The sequence below is a fragment of the Austrofundulus limnaeus genome, unplaced genomic scaffold (genome assembly GCF_001266775.1).
Source record: "Austrofundulus limnaeus strain Quisiro unplaced genomic scaffold, Austrofundulus_limnaeus-1.0 Scaffold572, whole genome shotgun sequence".
NCBI classification, from domain to species: domain Eukaryota; kingdom Metazoa; phylum Chordata; class Actinopteri; order Cyprinodontiformes; family Rivulidae; genus Austrofundulus; species Austrofundulus limnaeus.
Window position 1 is genome coordinate 241,212 of NW_013952974.1, and position 8,063 is coordinate 249,274.

Below are 8,063 nucleotides of genomic sequence, written 5' to 3' on the forward strand. Positions count from 1 at the left end.
GTATTTTACTTTAAACTGCATCAACATTGTTTTATTTTCTTCCTGGTTTAAAATATAAATCCTTTTTTTAGGCTATTTATGCATTTCATTTTTAATGACATAATAATAACATGTAATAAACCCCCTGAAGCACCCGTCCAGTTGTTTTCCAGTAGTTTTTAGTAAACACAGTGGTCCCTTTGGCCACGCCTCCATCCAGCTGTGATGTTTTTCCATAAACGGGGCATAAAAACAACAAGTCTTGAGAGCTTTTTGTTTAGGGAAATGTTGGACTCTCATGGAAATGTTGAGCCTGAAAAGCAGAGGAGCAGAATTTGAATCGTGACTTGAGAGTCAAATCCATCCAAGGTTTGTTTCAGGTGAAGGCGTCGCTGATTTATGTGGAATTTATTCAACTTTTTAAAATCTTTTTCACACTGACTGCAAGAAACCATTAATTACAGCTCCCTGTGAGGTTAACAGGTTTTATTTTGAAGTGGTTTCTTGTACTCATTGAGCTATTTGAACCCAGTTAGAGTTCTCTTTACGGCCAGACCTTCTGTCATATAATGAGACTGATCACCTGGGAATATTCACTCCTGACCAAACCCAAAACATTTCTGCTGTCGGCCCGTATCGGTTATTTATAGTCCATGTCTTGAGACTGAAAAATCCGGTTCTGATAACATTTTAACAAAATAGTTTTTTATTGAGAGGTTTTTAATATAATTCTTTGTCAAAAACCAAACAAATAAAAAACAAATTCCCAAAAATGGTTGTTTAATTAAGTTAATAATTTAATTAACTGAGCTGTTTGTTGTTTTTATTTTCACCCAGGTAGCAGCTCTGAAGGGTCACACCCGTTCAGGAGGTCTTGTGTTCGGACCATCAGTATGTGAATAAAAGGGTCTAAACCAGTGTTTCCCAAAGTTGGTGTCAGGACCCAAAGTGGGGTCCCGAAAKATCAAGGTGGGGTCCTGAAAAGATTTTCTGAATTTATTACATTTTTGCCTTAGTTGTTACAAAGGAGTGAGGTTAGTATATTTAAAATGGATAAATGTCGTATAAAAATAGTTGCTATGCCCATGTTTTGTTGACCTGATACAAATGTTTATCATCCAGAAATAGTTGGGGGCTCAGGTCTCTGCTACTGTTATTTTGTGGGTCAAAAGCTGAAAAGTTTMGGAACCACTGCACTTTGGTTCCCAAAGTTGGGCTTGGGACCCAATTATGGGTCATGAAGCACCTTGGATAATCTCCAGAAATCAATTTAAAGGCTAATAAAATTATTGCTGATGTAATATTTTCCCTATAATTATTACAAAAACACAAAATAAGTATAAAAAAGTTTTAAAATGGGGACCGGAGGGTGTGCTCCAATTACGGGGGGTCACACTCTTAAGCCTCCCTGGTAAGGTCTATTCAGGGGTCCTGGAGAGGAGGGTCCGTCGGATAGTCGAACCTCGGATTCAGGAAGAGCAGTGTGGTTTTGGTCCTGGTCGTGGAACACTGGACCAGCTCTACACCCTCWGCAGGGTTCTGGAGGGTYCATGGGAGTTCACCCAACCGGTCTACATGTGTTTTGTGGACTTGGAGAAGGCGTTCGACCGTGTCCCAAGGGGGGCCTTGTGGGGGGTTCTCCGGGAGTATGGGGTACCGGGCCATTTGATACGGGCTGTCAGGTCCTTGTACGACCGGTGTCAGAGTCTGGTCCACATTGCCGGCAGTAAGTCGGGCTCGTTTCTGGTGAGAGTTGGACTCCGCCAAGGCTGCCCTTTGTCACCGATTCTGTTCATTACTTTCATGGACAGAATTTCTAGGAGCAGCCGAGGTGTTGAGGGGATCCATTTTGGTGGCCTTAGGATCGCATCTCTGCTTTTTGCYGATGATGTGGTCCTGTTGGCTTCATCTGAACGAGATCTGCAGCTCTCACTGGAGCGGTTCGCAGCCGAGTGCGAAGCGGCCGGGATGAGGCTCAGTGCCTCCAAATCCGAGGCCATGGTCTTGAGCTGGAAAAGGGCAGAGTGCCTTCTTCGGGTCAGGGGGGTCGTCCTGCCTCAAGTGGAGGAGTTTAAGTATCTGGGGATCTTGTTCACGAATGGGGGAAGAACGGAGCGGGAGATCGACAGGCGGATTGGCGCAGCGTCTGCTGTAAAGCGGGCGCTGTACCGGTCCGTCGTGGTGAAGAGAGAGCTGAGTCAGAAAGTGAAGCTCTCGATTTACCGGTCGATCTACGTTCCTACCCTCATCTATGGTCATGAGCTTTGGGTCATGACCGAAAGAACGAGGTCCCGGATACAAGCGGCCGAAATGGGTTTCCTCTGCAGGGTGGCTGGGCTCTCCCTTAGAGATAGGGTGAGAAGCTCGGTCATCCYGGAGGGACTCAGAGTAGAGCCGCTGCTCCTCCACGTCCAGAGGAGCCAGTTGAGGTGGCTCGGGCATCTGGTAAGGATGCCTCCTGGACGCCTCCCTGGTGAGGTGTTCRGGGCACGTCCCACCGGGAGGAGGCCCCGAGGAAGACCCAGGACACGCTGGAGGGACTATGTCTCTCGGCTGGCCTGGGAACGCCTTGGAGTTCCCCCGGAGGAGCTGGAAGAAGTGGCTGGGGAGAGGGAGGTCTGGGCCTCCCTTCTGAAGCTGCTGCCCKCGCGACCCGACCCCGGATAGGTGGAAGAAAATGGATGGATGGAGTATAAATCAGTATTTATATTTGTGTACAAGCTGTTTAGATTGTCAAAAGGCCTGTGTTTTTAGGGTTATTAACCAAGTTCGTGTACTCAGACCAGTAATATTTGGGGTCACAAGTTTTTTCCATGGATATTTTGTAGGTCAGAAGACAAAAAGTTTGGGAACCACTGGTCTAAACCACCGTCGGATAAGGTTTTAGTAAATACTAGCCAACACTGAGGTAAATTTTATTGTGTGACTACAGGTCTGAACAGGGCCTTCAGTTAAATTAGGACTAGGGCCACAAACGATTATTTTTATAGTCGACTAATGACTGATTATTTTTTTCGATTAGTCGACTGATCAGATCTACGTTAATAGGAGGGTTTCACGTGACGTCACGATGCAGCCCCACTAGAGCGTGAAGTTCGGATGGAGGTCGTAAGTGAAAAAGTGGAGGATCTGCTATCTGAAAAAATGCCCTTATCTTGTGTAGTTTATGGGTTCTCCAATCATTGTAACTGAATTAATAATAAATAATTATACAATGATTAAATTTATGTAATAAGTTAAAACATGGCTCTTTTTATTAATCGTCATATTTGAAGCGCGTTGCAGCAGGAGGATGTAAAATAAAGCTGATTCATGGGGAAAAACACCTCATTCCACCCTCTGGTGTCACCCCCACCCTTGCCGAACAAACCTAAACCCCCCAAACTCCTTTCTGACTGAAGCCTGAAAATATTAGACAAGCAGCAAAAAATCTACAGGAGGATAAAAATAAAAAGAGGCGAAAGTTGAATAAAGTTCGGCTGCGATGGAGAGAGGGAGATCGGAAGTCAGCAATGAGATATCTGAAATTTATTCAATTTATTATATTAGTTTAACTATATTTCATAGTTAGGGTGAAGTTTAGTTGGTTATTTTAGTGTCTTTGATGCAAAAAAAGGCGATGATCGTGGAGCTCCAGTCAGGTGGACCGAGTCGGACCGAGCCGCAGTTTGAGAGAGGAGCTCAAAGGCAGAGATGGAGAAAAAAACAGTCGGAGACGGAGTGAGGACTTTAACAAGGAAGTAGGTGATTCACTATTTCGATTATAAGAGGGAAGAGAAGAAGATCGAGCACCGAGCGGACTACCGGGGAAGTCTTAGTCCCGTTACCAGACAGTGCGGCGCTAACTGGATGCTAACTACACCGAACAGCTGATGAAAGCCCATAAACAACTGGAGGTGTAGAACTTTTTATTCAGCAGGTGGATCCACAACCTCYYTACCAAACAGCTCCACGATGATTATAGTTTGTTTTTGCCAGCATGAGTGTTTGTTCTGATTTTATGTTAAGATCATGCTAACAGTAGCAGCTAACGTCGTCAAACATCCAGCACCTAACTACACAGAACTAGGGCAGCCTAAAGTCCAGGGGTCAGATTTATAAAAGATTGTGTTGAGATCATACAATCAGTGAACGTACGGCCAAAAGGTTAAAATGGCTTACGCACGGTTTCATATTTATAAAACCATGCGTACGCACGGTTTTATAAATATGAAACCGTGCGTACGCATGTTTCTGCACCTTTTCTTTTTTAAAGATCACAGCTTCACCTCAGAGTTTGAACACGAGGTCCTCCTCAGGTTCTACCCTCTGTACACCCACACTCAACCATAAACAGTCAATGTAAAGTACCTCATGAATGTTAAGATCTATTAAATCAGTCAGCTGATCAGTGATTGGCTCAGACACGCTCCGTCGTACGTCTGGAGGTTGACAGGCAACAGCTGCTCAGGTGAACAGAATTTCTGTAACTGACACAGATTTTCCCTCATTTTGCAGGTTTACAGATGTTTACAGTAATCTAATGATTTTTATCAAAAACTCAGCTTCAAATTAATTTTCTCTCAGAGCCTGCAGGACGATAAAAACAAATAAAATTTAATAAGTCAGAAAGTTAGTTCACCGCTCTTCTCCCCAGTCCTCCCCCTCCCTGCTCTGTTGTCTGCGGCAGACCCCCCCTTCCGCGTGACAAATACAGTTTTTAAAAAGTGAACTTTTATAACATCCACACTGGCGAGGGTNGAACAAACTTTGGGAGGTACGCATTTAGCAATGCAGCCCCTTCCACATGGAATAACTTGCAAAGTGATGTGAAATTAGTTACTCTATAGGTCAGTTCAAATCAACCTTACATGAGCTTTATCTACCATCACTGACCTGTCAATGCTAGCTATATATCTGATGAAATTTAATACAATTTGTGCTATTTTATGTTTTTGTTTTTATTTTGTATATGTTATATTTTTATCTGATAAATTCTCAATGTGACTTAGATATGTTTGTTTGCAGGATGTTTTCTGTTTCTCCTTCACCTTTTCCTTTATAGGTGTCTCTGGTACCCGCCAGGGTGACATTGTAAATAAGAAGTTCTTAATATTTTGCCTGGTTAAATAAAGGTTAAATTAAAAAAAATGTTAGTAAAAATCACCCGATTTTATTTTTGTTAGTGTTTAATTATTTTGTATTCTAATCCAGTAGTTTTTGAGGTTTTCTCCGTTAAAATAAGCATGAATTCTAGTGGTGCTAACACTCAAAATACTAAAACTAAAATTATAGCTTCACTATCTTTAAACATGTAAAAAAAAAAACAATGGAAGCGAACTGCAAAGGCGACAAGTCTTCATCTCCTGCCAGTTAAAATCTGGTGGGACTGACAAATCTGTTGTTAGCTTGTTAGTTAGCTGTTAGCACACAAAAACTAATTTATTGAAAGCTAATTCATCTGATAACTGTTTTCAAAATTATACATTATTATACAAATTATTATATATTATATTCTACAAATTAGACAAAGCTAAACTGCTAAACATGTATTTTTATATTATCTTTTATATTATCTTTCTGACCGCACTCAATTCATCCAGATAAAATCCTTCCACTCTGAGTCATCCCCCGTCTCCACTGGCGTGCCCCAAGGCTCTGTCCTTGGACCCCTTCTCTTCATRACTTACCTCCTTCCTCTTGGCTACATTTTCCGCAAGTTTGGTGTCCGTTTCCATTGTTATGCCGATGACACACAATTTCACTTTTAAATATTTCACAGTAAACGTTGTTTTAATGGAAATGGGGAATTAAAGTGTTGAACCCTCAGTTTATTCCCACCTACTTGTTATTTACTCAGGTGAAGGGTTACAACATTTTTTACACAAATAAAGTTGACACGACTCTGAAGCGGTCACGAGACGCAGAAAAACTCATGCAAAAAAGAGTCAAATCKAGTTTTCCTGCCGAGGCTGGAGCGCCTGCTGCTCCTCGCACGATTCATTTCTGCCGGGAGTCGATCGGATTTATTGGATTTCTGTTTGGGAAACGAAGTTTTAAACTTTTCTTTGTTTATGAATTTGTCGTGTGGACTCCTGCTGTGAGTAACAACAGAAGATTGCTTAAAAGCTTGAATTGGATCAAAACTTTTAACAGATTATTGAAATAAAACATAATTAATACTGAAACCAAAACTTCCTTGTTTATCTAGAATAGTTCATAGATTAATTGAGTTCTGCGCATCAAAATAGAAATGTTATTTTAAAAAATGAGTCGGTTGTAATTAAAATGATGATGTGAATAAAAATAATCTGGCGTTGAAACGGTTAGCGGGATGAGTTTTGTCAGTTCGACAGGTAGTTTATCATCTTTCGTCTTGTTTGTTGTTTCCTGAACTGGTAGCTGCGCCTCCTCGGTCCTCTCAGGTTTCAGTGTCGTCACACAGGTATGTTCTCACCTGCCTGACTCTGGATCCTCCTTGTTCTGAGACCGGCTGTGTTTTCTGCTGATCTCCTGCCTGGTTTGTTTCTGAATAGTTGGAATTAAAGAGGGCGGAAACCAAACCAGAGGCTTTTATTTTGGTAATGAGGTTCAGCTGGTTTGATTTTTTTAACGTTGTTTACTTTGTTTAATTTTGATTAAATAAGGAACCATTTAAAATGAAACTAGTTTGAAAGTTAAACTTCACATTTCTTTTTTTAAACTTTGTTTTTGCTGTTAGTTCAGAGTTAATAAACCTTTAATAAGAAGTGTTTTGTAACGTAAAGACTTAATTTTCTCTGTTTGGACTCTGAAGTAACGATGGTTTTTAGAAACTGGTCTGGGTTCAGGCTTGTTTTCCTCTGCAGCGACTTGCTGTAGCCCGTCTGCAGTTAGGTTTTGTTTAGTCGGTGTTAAATTTGACTGGAAAGGGAACTTTTTACTACGAGTATCAAYGAGGTTTCTTCCCCCTCTTCGGCACTCAGGATTGTCTCGCCCACTCCTCTTCCTCTGTCAGCTTTCATGTTGGGATGTGTTCAGCCACGCAGAACTCATTCATTCACCTCCACATGTTCTGCTTCTGTAACGTTTTACTCAAACATGAAGGCTTGTGAAACACCAAACACTCTTCTTCTGTTGTTTTTACTTAATTATTTAAAATCCTTTGAACCAAGCGTTGAGCAGGAAAAGACTCAAACTCCCAGCAGAGTGTTTATTTTACTGACAGATTATTATTATTATTATTATTATTATTATTATTATTATTATTAATCAACAGTTTATTTAACTGACTTGTTGCTCACCTGTGTGAAGAACACCTGCTCGGTGTTGGGTTGCTGTTTAAAAACTGCTGAGTCAGCAGGGTGTAGTCGTGTTGTTTTATCCGACATGTATTTGTGACTGGATCGTTCAGACTTCACACCACAGCGCTTTGTTTTAAATATAAATGATGTGTTTTATTTATTAATTTTCTGGTGGCCTTTTGATGTGATTTTAAATTAGGGTCAGTTTTCACCGTTCTTTACAAAGACAAGATAAATTCTTATTTTCGACGGCCCGGAGATAAACCAAACCTGTTTGTACATTCTTCAGATTCATCAGACATCCTGTTCTGTGTGTTTCTTATTCTGGTCTGGCTGATCCTCCAGGATATCTTTAGTCGTCTGCAGAGTGAAACACGTTGGACCTGATATTTAAAGTCATCGGCTGGTTCTCGGTGCCCTCCCTTTCCTAACAATCAATGGTTCTCACCTTCTATTCAAATGCATTTTTTTAAAACAGTCCTCTGTTTCTGTTTATTCACTCCATCATTTTAACAAACGTATGTCTACGCTACATTTTACTCCATACAGAAACTTTAAAACACCAACGGTTTGGTATCTATGGTTCAGGTGTGGTTTCTATAGTTCAAACAGGGATCCTATTGTGTGAAAGACAAATATGTTAATGATAGAAATAATTACAAAGCTAAACATGAAAAAGTGTCATTTCTGTGGCCAAATGCAGTTACGGTCCAGGTATGGTTCTATAGTTTAAGCAGGGTCTTATGGTCCAGGTATGGTTCTATAGTTTAAGCAGGGTCTTATGGTCCAGGTATGGTTCTATAGTTTAAGCAGGGTCTTATG

The 8,063-nt window shown here is 41.1% G+C and overlaps 1 protein-coding gene across 1 annotated transcript in view; it reads left to right on the plus strand.

Annotated features, from left to right (window-relative positions):
* The window catches only part of atp8b1 (ATPase phospholipid transporting 8B1), a gene marked incomplete in the record, with an annotated part of 31,215 nt that overhangs the window by 1,963 nt on the left and 21,189 nt on the right, over window positions 1-8,063 (plus strand). The window contains 1 exon segment of the mRNA XM_014026611.1: window positions 817-941.